The 10,540-nt window shown below is 42.2% G+C and overlaps 1 long non-coding RNA gene across 2 annotated transcripts; it reads right to left on the minus strand.

The window, feature by feature from the left end:
* Positions 1 to 209: 209 nt before the first annotated feature.
* Positions 210 to 4,032, minus strand: LOC123078437 (uncharacterized). 2 transcript variants are annotated; one of them, XR_006437455.1, is made up of 4 exons: positions 3,605 to 4,032; positions 3,047 to 3,110; positions 2,098 to 2,193; positions 210 to 870 (listed from the first exon to the last, which is right to left on the minus strand). It is a non-coding gene; the product is annotated as an uncharacterized lncRNA (long non-coding RNA). The 2 variants fall into 2 exon arrangements; XR_006437456.1 differs by having other exon boundaries at positions 2,089 to 2,193.
* Between the last annotated feature and the right edge of the window lie 6,508 nt (positions 4,033 to 10,540).

The following is a 10,540-nucleotide window of genomic DNA, read 5'->3' on the forward strand; positions in this document are numbered from 1 at the left end:
GTATAGCAAAATTTTCAGGTCTATAAACTGAATCTTCAAAATCTTTAAACAAAGATTCAATTTCATAAGCACCCATAAAAGCAACGAACTCTTCTATTTGTTCCACATCATAGTAATCATATATATACCATTAGCATAAGAAGCTAAGGTTTCATTTTCATTAAATCTATCTATCTATTATATAATTAAAACAAGAGGCAAACAAGCCATCACGTTAATCCACATAGATTAAATTATCTCCACCGTTAATATTAAAAGGCAACGGCTGAGATTTAAAGGATTTCAAAGTTACATACAACTATTGCTAGGTACAAATAATTTGTTTGCCACGCATGGCTGACAAGCCTCCTAAACATGCCTTTTCAATTATGTGTCCGAGACAACCACGAATACCTGCCAAATAAAGAGAGTACACCAAATAAAGAGAGTACACGATATGGATTCTACTGCACACAATTATTACAAATCGGAACGCGTGCACGCAAATTTACACACGGACTCAATCGGCTAACACTAGCAAATAAAGACACCCAGTTGGCCACGTCCAGCAACGCCCAGGAAGCCAAATCTTTTTTTTGTTTTAGCATGGACTACAAGGACACGGATCGGGCACAATCTATCCATCTTGCTCCATGTGAGGCTGAACAACATAACAAAGTGGGATGGATGCAATAACGGCATGATGGATGGCGTCTGAGAGCATCACAAACACCATAACAAAAGTGTGATGGATGCAATTAGGGCAGGATCGGAAGGCGTCAGAGAGCGTTGCACTGGACAAAGTTCCTCCGTATGCTTTCTCCGTGCATAAATCAGCCAAAGCGGTGACAACGTGTCTCGACACCGACCAAACCTTCTGAGTTGCCTCTCCTAAATCATCAAGGTTCGTAAATATCAATTACTTGATTCACTTACTCAGGATAAAATCTATGAGATATTATCAATTGACAAACAATTTTCGAATGCTTTTGTAGCCAAAACACCATGGCGTATAAGAATCGGAGTGCCTTAACCGATGAGCATATGAGCTTCGGTGGATCAAAAAATATATTATATATTTACATGCAGATTGTTCCGTTGTTTTGAACAAGAACTAATATATTGTAACTATTTGATAGGGCCAAACAATGCATGTTACTGTGAGAATTAAAACTCATGATACTATAAATGTGGAGTTTGATACACAATTATTGATCAAATAAGAATGAGAAACCTGTTTATGCATTATCATTTTAAAATTGTGGAAGCCACAAAGTATCACCTGTCGACCAATGAAATACAGAGGTAAGGATCATCGGAAATTTTTTCCTGATTACTACTTCCAGTTTGCTTCCAAGGACACACTACAAGAACATGCAGGGAAAGATAAACAATGCTCATACTTTATAGTTCTAAATAAGACTCAACTAATTAATCTTTCTCGCTATGAAGTAACTAATCGCCAATTATACAGATGTCATTACTCACCCAAATGAAGCATGTGGAATCAAGAATAACAGAGTAAGTGAATAATGCATAACCACATACTTTAATTGGACTTCCATCATTGCATTATCATTAAATTTTCCAGCTTAAACATACTTTAATTGGACTTCCATCATTGCATTATCATTAAATTTTCCAGCTTAAACTTTTCATGAGTGATAAAATCAGAATTACACTATAGGGAAATTCTACTTTATATTTTGAATGAGGATGTAATCGACATCCAAACTATCCTTATTGTGACATCAACAACCGTGCAGAAGTTTTAATAGTACGTCCAACAAAGTCACAACATCTTCTGTCATTTACAAAAAAATAACAGATTTCCATGATTAAAGAGGATTGTGCCTAAAGTCAACCACTGCCGCAAATGTATACATATCTAGATACACCCGCGACTCAGGAACCTCTTGAAAGGTATGGAACACTATCTTGTATTATTTATCAACTAATGAATCATGACTCATGTTTATTAACCAATGTAAAATAATAATTATACTTGACTAACTCCATATATGCAGACACTCACCAGAAGAAACTTCACCAAAAATGATCGAGATAGATAGAAGTACACAAGGTACACTAGAAGAACAAGTGTCTTACAGAACTCACTGGAATGACGCATGGAAACTAAGCAAATCAGGCAGTCATCAAACTTCTTCTAAGATATGACATCACCACTTTTCAAGAAAAACAAGACTCTAAGACCTGCAGGGACAGTGAGCTATATCAGTTATAAGCTTATAATGGAGCCATATTTGACTTATTAATGTATGTCAACTTCTTCAGATTGATAACTTTGATTTTGTGGGTAATTTATTTAAATTTTGCATTCATGGCAATAGCTACAATAGATCTGTTGCAAGAAAATATTTGATGTTGGTATATGTCATGTGATGATTGTTTTCTGCAGCAATAACAATGCTATGGTAGGCATAGTATTCGACTCCAAATTAGTGGATGTACAACTACTACAAGCTGCAGTTCCTTTAACGAGGGTGGCAAAAAGTTGCTTAATACATTTGTCTTGAACTTGATGAACTCATTGGATGGAAAATCTGAAGAAGAGCAGAAGATTATACGATAATTATGCTGAAAACAAGAGAAACTATTTGTATTAACTGATATAGAGTAAGAATACTTGACAATCCATTAATATAAGGAGGACTTATTAGGTAACAACGGTTTATTTATTTATTTTCGAACGCGGAGGTGAAAGGCCTCAGTCGATAAATTAAGCAGAAAAGAATTACCCAGTTAATTAGCGGAAAACTGGGCGAATACCATGATAACAACGGTATAACATTACCACTATCAGAAGCATGCCATATTGTAATTATTTAAATACATTCAGACATGCACTTTTGTGAGTTTTATATTCTTGGTAAAATCAATTACATGAACCAACATTTCAGTTACTACATGTAAGCTGTCCTGCTTTGTCTTAATACACATACAAGTAATATAACTTGCTAATATATGGTAACAAGAAATAAAAATACATGTGAACAATCAGCCACTATGGAGGAACTAGGAATGATTTAAAGCCGTAGCACATTACATAGGTGGAAGCTGACAGCACCAGCAATGAGGAAGCCCATAGCTCGCCTCAACCTGCAGACTCTCTGTAAATGCAAAGAGACCAATCACAAATGTATATTACTACTTTTTAAAACTGCTTTCATGTGTATATATGGTAATAAGAGCGAACAAGACTTATAATATTGGCTTTACGTAGTAGATGGATATAATGAGTATAGTTTTGCTGTATGAAGGTCCATATAATCATTATGGAGGAGTTGAAGAGATAATAATCAAAATTTAGGTAGAATGTCAACATAAAAAAGATCATGCTCAATTCCCTAAACAAACATAAGGCGCATCAATGGATGTCAAATAACTATAATCTTTATCCTATAACTAATAATCCTTGCATGAACCCAGAATGTACGAGGTTATCTCCTAAATTAAAATTTAACAGAACAGCAGAGTATATCATCTGTATCTCTTAAGTAATCTAAAGATAATATATGTAAAAATAACTTACAAGTACATATATACTGCCAGGCAAGAGGAGACTACAGAGAATATCAGGAGAGTATAGGAAGACATTCATTACCGGCCCATACTGCTCCGCCTCAACAATGACAGAGAAGATGGTCATCCAACCTGACAACAAATCTCTCATTCCTGGCACGATGAGTAGGAGAGTAGAGCTAACAACAAGCTATCTCTCAGATTCTCCCGTGGCCTGCCTCACCAGATCAGAATCTGCAAGATGCGACCTAGCCGGTAGGCGGCTCAAGATCCGCGGCTTGAAAGCCCGTCCCCTCCTTGCTCAGAGCTGGCCTCCGAGAGCATCTTCTTCAAAGCTTCGGTGCTGGGCATGCCACTCGATTTGGTATACAACCAAGCTTCCAAGACTACCACGATAGAGCAAGGAAAGGGAAAGGGAATCTACTTTCTCATTTAGAACAGAGGATGTAGAGACGTGAAGCAGTTAACCAATTAGCCTTTTCTTTTGACGGGAACCAATTAGCCTTTGTTTCCCAATGAAGTAGACCAACTAGCCCATTGTGACTTGTGAGAGTGACTCAAGAAAAATATTAAAATAATTTGTAAAAAAAAAAATCTTACAACAATACTAGGTCGTGGGTCTATTAGTAGAAAATTTGACATCGTTCTGATAGAGCATATAATGGACCGAGGGGCAAGAAATAAATGTTTTTCAATATTAACATTTTTAAATAAATTAATGTTAACATATTTATATAATTTGGTCGCGCATCCGGTGCCATGACAAGTGTACGTGAAAAAGATGTTTTAGAAATTCCTAACAAACATTAATCCATAGTTACATTTTATTTTTGACACTAAATTGTAGGAGCGGTCGTGATGCTATGATAATACATATATCTAATTTTTAGTGCATGGTATTTGAATCCAGGCGATGGGCAAGATATTTTGGACGCCCAGTGATGCGATTTTAAGTTCCTTCGGTTCAATTTACTTTCTCATCAATAATTACATTGTTTATGTAGTTTATAGTAGAATATCTAAAAGGACTTATATTTAAAAACGGAGGGAGTATATACGTAGTAAACATTTTGGTTGGGCTAAAGAATATAATCCATATCACAAAAAATAAGTACATGTTTTTTTATTATGTTTTAGGAGCTTTATACTTCCGGTGAACCTTGATAATACATCTGGATCATTTTCGCAAAAAAACCAGCAACAACATGCACACAGTTTGCGATGAATGTAATTAAAAGAGAATATTATGGTATGTCAAGATAATATGTATAGGAATTGCATTACCTTATAACCACTGTCGAGAAACATAAATAGGTGAAACACATCACTACAAATGTGGCATAGACAAATAGTTTAAGATTTGATAAGATGGAAGGCATTTTCAGCAATAACAATATATCAACCAGGACAACAAGGGATGTCAGGTGCAAGTGTCAAAGGATACCAGGTGCAAGTGTCAAATATGGAGATCAACAAGAAAGACTATGATTTCCAACACCAAACCGATGACCCAACTAATAGTATTCTTTAGTTTTTCTTATTTTCGTACTCACCATCAACCAGATAGTATTTAGCCAAATATATCCACCAAAATACAATTGAATATCGATATGTTGTGCATTTAAATTATATTCTAAGATAGTTAACCGTCTCACAAGATATTCATAAAGAAAATATAACACATATTAAATCTAGCCGCGCAAATGCGCGGGTGACCCTGCTAGTTCACATGAAAAGGAAAGGTGTGGAGCCTTCATCCTAGAGCAACAAGTATAATCATATCTCAAGCATAGTTGCCGAGCATACCAATGCAACATATAAATTTGATCCCATAATAGTTCCCCTTTTTGAGTCAAACGATAATCCCTAAAGTATTCACGTTGATCCAACGTGTCTCCCATAACATAATTGAATGGGGTTTTCTCAGGATTATCAAAGTAGTAAATAATATCTTTCACATAATGAGCATCAAGGGTTTTAGGAGGTTCCCCATCTCCATGAGTAGCAAGTACCACTATTTTTTTGGTGTTTCGTGTTCCATATCCATAACTAAAGATAGAGAACAACTTAGAACAGGAAATAAAAACTACTTAGTGATAAAGCAAACAAGCACACACGAGAATGTTCACCCCACACTATAGCTCCCCGGCAACGGTGCCAGAAAAAGGTCTTGATAACCCACAAGTATAGGGGATCTATTGTAGCCTCTTTCGATAAGTAAGAGTGTTGAATCCAACGAGGAGCTAAAGGTAAAACAAATATTCCCCCAAGTTCTATCGACCATCGATACAATTCTACGCACGCTTAACGTTCGCTTTACCTAGAACAAGTATGAAACTAGAAGTACTTTGTAGGTATTGTTGGATAGGTTTACAAGATAATAAAGAGCGCGTAAATAAAATCTAGGGGTTGTTTAGATAAAGACACAACTAAGTTAGTTTTAGTAGAGAGCTTGTTGTCACACAAGAAAGTTATTTGTCCCTAGGCAATCGATAACTAGACCGGTAATCATTATTGCAATTTTATTTGAGGGAGAGGCATAATCTAACATACTTTCTCTTCTTGGATCATATGCACTTATGATTGGAACTAGCAAGCATCCGAAACTACTAAAGATCATTAAGGTAAAACCTAACCATAGCATTAAAGCATCAAGTCCTCTTTATCCCATACACAACAACCCCCTTACTCGGGTTTATGCTTCTGTCACTCAAGCAACCCACTATAAGCGAATCATGAACGTATTGCAACACCCTACAGCGGGAATCCCTCACGCGTGCGCGACACGGAGAGCACCATAGGACAACACCAATAATAAAACATGCAACTCAAACCAATCACGATCATCAATTAACCCATAGGACAAAACGGATCTACTCAAACATCATAGGATAGCCATACATCATTGGGAAATAATATATAGCATTGAGCACCATGTTTAAGTAGAGATTACAACGGGTAAAAGAGGGGTTACACCGCTGCATAGAGGGGGGAAGAGTTGGTGATGAGGGCGGTGAAGTTGTTGGTGTAGATTGCGGTGATGATGATGGCTCCAGCGGCGTTCCGGCGCCACCGGAAGAGAGGGGGAGAGGCCCCCCTTCTTCTTCTTCTTCTTCCTTGACCTTCTCCCTAGATGGGAGAAGGGTTTCCCCTCTGGTCCTTGGTCTCCATGGCATGGGAGGGGCGAGAGCTCCTCCGAGATTGTATATGTCTCTCTGCCTCTCTCTGTTTCTGCGCTCCCGGATCTGGCCTTTCACCGTTTCTTATATTCCCGGAGATCCGTAACTCCAATTGGATTGAAATTTGAACACGATTTTTATCTAGATATTAGCTTTCTTGTAGTGAAAGAAGGGCAACAACCGCCTTACGGGGTGTCCACGAGGGTCAGGGGCGCCCCCCTGCCTCGTGGCCCCCTCGGACATCGTCTCGCGTTGATTCCACTTCCCAAAATTCACATATATTCCAAAAAAAATCTCCGTCAGTTTTTATCCCATTTGGACTCCCTTTGATATGGATTTTCTGCGAAACAAAAAACATGCAACCAACAGGAATTGGCACTGGGCACTGGATTGAATATGTTAGTCCCAAAAATAGTATAAAAAGTTGCCAAAAGTGTATGAAAGTTGTATAATATTGGCATGGAACAATAAAAAATTATAGATACGACGGAGACGTATCAGTCGCCAGGAACGAAGTCAACTAACTTAGTGTCATCTGCCGATTTAAACTTCAACAAGGGATCATGCTCTGTGGTTGGCTTCTTCAAAGACATCATATCCGCCGGGTAACATTATCCTTGTAAAACTTCAGCTCCTCTGTCGCACAAACAGACTCAGCATAAGCAACATCATCTTCTTCACACTCCAAAGCTACCTTGCGACTCCCGTGCACTGTGATGGTGCCCTTATGACCTGGCATCTTAAGCTGTAAGTAAACATAACAAGGCCTCGCCATGAATTTAGCGTAAGCCGGCCGCCCAAACAGAGCATGATAAGGGCTCTTGATCTTAACCACTTCGAAGGTCAGCGTCTCAGACCTGGAATCATACTCATCTTCAAAAGCAACCTCCAAAGATATTTTTTGCCCACTGGGTATGCCGACTTACCAGGCACTACACCATCAAAAATAGTATTAGACGGCTTAAGATTTTTATCAGTTAGCCCCATGCGACGGAAAGTATCATAGTAAAGGATATTGATGTTGCTGCCTCCATCCATGAGGACTTTAGTGAATTTGTATCCTCCAACCTGAGGAGCAACTACCAGCGCCAAGTGACCCGGATTATCAACCCGGGGCGGGTGATCCTCACGACTCCACACAATGGGCTGTTCAGACCATCGTAAGTAACGGGGCACCGCCGGCTCAACGGCGTTCACTGCCCTTTTATGAAGCTTCTGATCCCGCTTACATAAGCTAGTAGTGAAGACGTGGTACTGCCCACTATTCAATTGCTTCGGGTTACTCTAATAACCAGACGGCTGCTGCTGACTCCCCTGACTATTCTATTGGTTATAACCACCCTGATGGCCTTGACCTTGAAAACCGGAACTTGAGCCGCCGCCTCCATGACCCGGACCATGAGGGTCGGACCCTGAACCGCCATTCGGGCCATGGTTGTGCTGCAAAAGATGAGAATCTATGAATTTCTTCATGATAAAACAATCCGTCCACAAATGTTTAGATGGCCTCTCCTTTGTTCCGTGTCTTGGACACGGCTGGTTCATTACTGATTCGAGGTCGAGTTCTCCCCCTCCAGACTGAGCCGGCCTCCCCGTGCGACGTTGGTAATTATACCGCGCACCAGTGTTGGCCATGAAGTCTAGATTCCCTTCAGCTCTGTGTTTACCATTGCCACCCTGACTGGCCGGGTTGTGTTGCTGCCCTTTCATGCCGATACTCTTCTTTCCCTTGCCTGTCTTTTCATCATCAGACTCGGCATCCTTGGTACCATCAGAGTCGGCATACTTGACAAGGGCCGGCATGAGCTCCCCCATGTCATTGCAACGGCGTTTAAGCCGCCCAAGTTTCTATTTGAGAGGGATGAAACGGCAATTTTTCTCCAACATTAAAACTGTTGAGCCGACGTTGATGCTATCTGACGAGTGTATGATAGTTGAGACCTGTCGCACCCAACTGGTTCTCGACTCGCCCTCACCTTGAACACAAGAAACTAAATCCACAGTTGACATAGGCTTCTTGCACGTATCTTTGAAATTTTGAATAAAACGGGCCTTCAGCTCCGCCCACGACCCAATGGAGTTGGCGGGCAACCCCTTCAACCAAGTGCGAGCCGGCCCTTCCAACATCATGGTGAAATACTTGGCACATGCAGCTTCACTGACTTCTAGCATCTCCATGGCCATCTCATAACTCTACACCCAAACTTCAGGGGGCTGATCTGCTGTGTAATTAGGCACCTTACGAGGACCCTTGAAATCCTTAGGCAAACGCTCGTTACGTAGAGAGCCACCAAACACGGTACACCCAAGGTTCTGGAGGTCGTTCCTGCCTCCACCGAATTCATCGGGTAAGCCGGGGCGTGTTGATGAGCCGCTAGCTCGGCCTCCCTTCGCGCTCTGCCCTGATCTACCAAAGTCTGGGCATTGGCTCCTCCATGCGCCGGTTCATGTCCACGGGGCTGGTTGCGGCGCTGCTCCGTACGTGAAACCGCTAGTGAATCAATGTGCCGGCTGTAACTCCGGCTTGGACGAGGGGTGGAGTGAATCCGCTCACGACTATAGGAATAAGCTGCTTGCTGCTCCAATGCTGTCTGAAGAAGTTCTCTGGCCCTCCGTGTTTCAACCGCCGTTGGAGACTCGCCTTCAACTGGCAGAGCCGCCAATCGTGTCGCCGCAGCAATCGTATTGTCCAGGGGGTTAGAATAATGACCCGGCGGCGTCAAAACATGCTGAGGCGGGGTATTGTTCATACGAGGAGAGCCCATGACTCGTGGCTGAACTAGCGCTCCACCCCTAGGCACTTCAACCGTCTGATTTACCGCTGGCGGGTCACTGGTCCCTGCACCAGGTGTGTTGAAGAGGTTCCTCGCCTCGTAAACCGGAGGCAAACGACTCCGATGTCTCCTCCTCATGACTTTGTTTGAAGCATTCTGATCTAACGTGAGCCGGAAGGACTCTGCCTGAATTCGTTGTGCCTGAACATCCAGAGCAGCCCGCTCTTCAGTCATCCTAGCGTTCTCAGCCGCCAGGTCTTCCTTGGCTTGAGCTATCTCATCTCGCAGTTTCGCAACTTCCGCATTATGCTGAGCTTGTTGCCGGGTTAACCTCTGTCGTCAACAATGTTGTCAAAGTGTCTAATAAGTCGGACAACACCTGAGCCGGCGGGCGCACGGGGCCTCCTGCCCCGGCCGCCGTTGCCGTTGCTGACCCAGAAATCATTGCTACTGCAGTCGTAGAATTCTGCCCTGGCTGTGTCCTGGCCATGAAAATTGCGACCCTATTCAGCGGCTCATAGGGTTCCGGAATACTGTCGCCATCGGAACAGCCCCCAAGCCGGCCGTCTTGCAACTGATACATTGAATTAGTCTCGCCTGTGGACAATTCACCATCAGAGTAGATGGCCGTCTCACCGCCAGACACGGATCCTTCCTCAAGTTCCGCCCCATGGATGAACCCGATGAAGGCGCGCTTTACGGTGGGTTGAACCTGGGCGGGTTAGTCACGCTAAGCCGTCTTGATGATGTCAGTGCGGATGTCCGGCTCAGGGCCCGGTTCGCCGATTTTGCCGATGAAGACGTGGATTCCGCCGAAGGGGACCCGGTACCCGTACTCGATTGAGCCGGCCTCGGGGCCCCAGCCTGCATCGTCGATGTAGAGCTTGCCACGATGAATCTTGGTCATCCGGCCCACAATGTATCCCTTGATCCCTTCGAAGTTACCCTTCAAGAACTCAAAACCACCATGCGATAGCCCCACGGTGGGCGCCAACTGTCATGGAATTGTCACGGCAGATGTCCTAGCAGAAGGACTTAGTCGTGGAGCCATCGCAATTAGGTTAG

The sequence above is a fragment of the Triticum aestivum genome, chromosome 3D (genome assembly GCF_018294505.1).
Source record: "Triticum aestivum cultivar Chinese Spring chromosome 3D, IWGSC CS RefSeq v2.1, whole genome shotgun sequence".
Lineage (NCBI taxonomy): Eukaryota > Viridiplantae > Streptophyta > Magnoliopsida > Poales > Poaceae > Triticum > Triticum aestivum.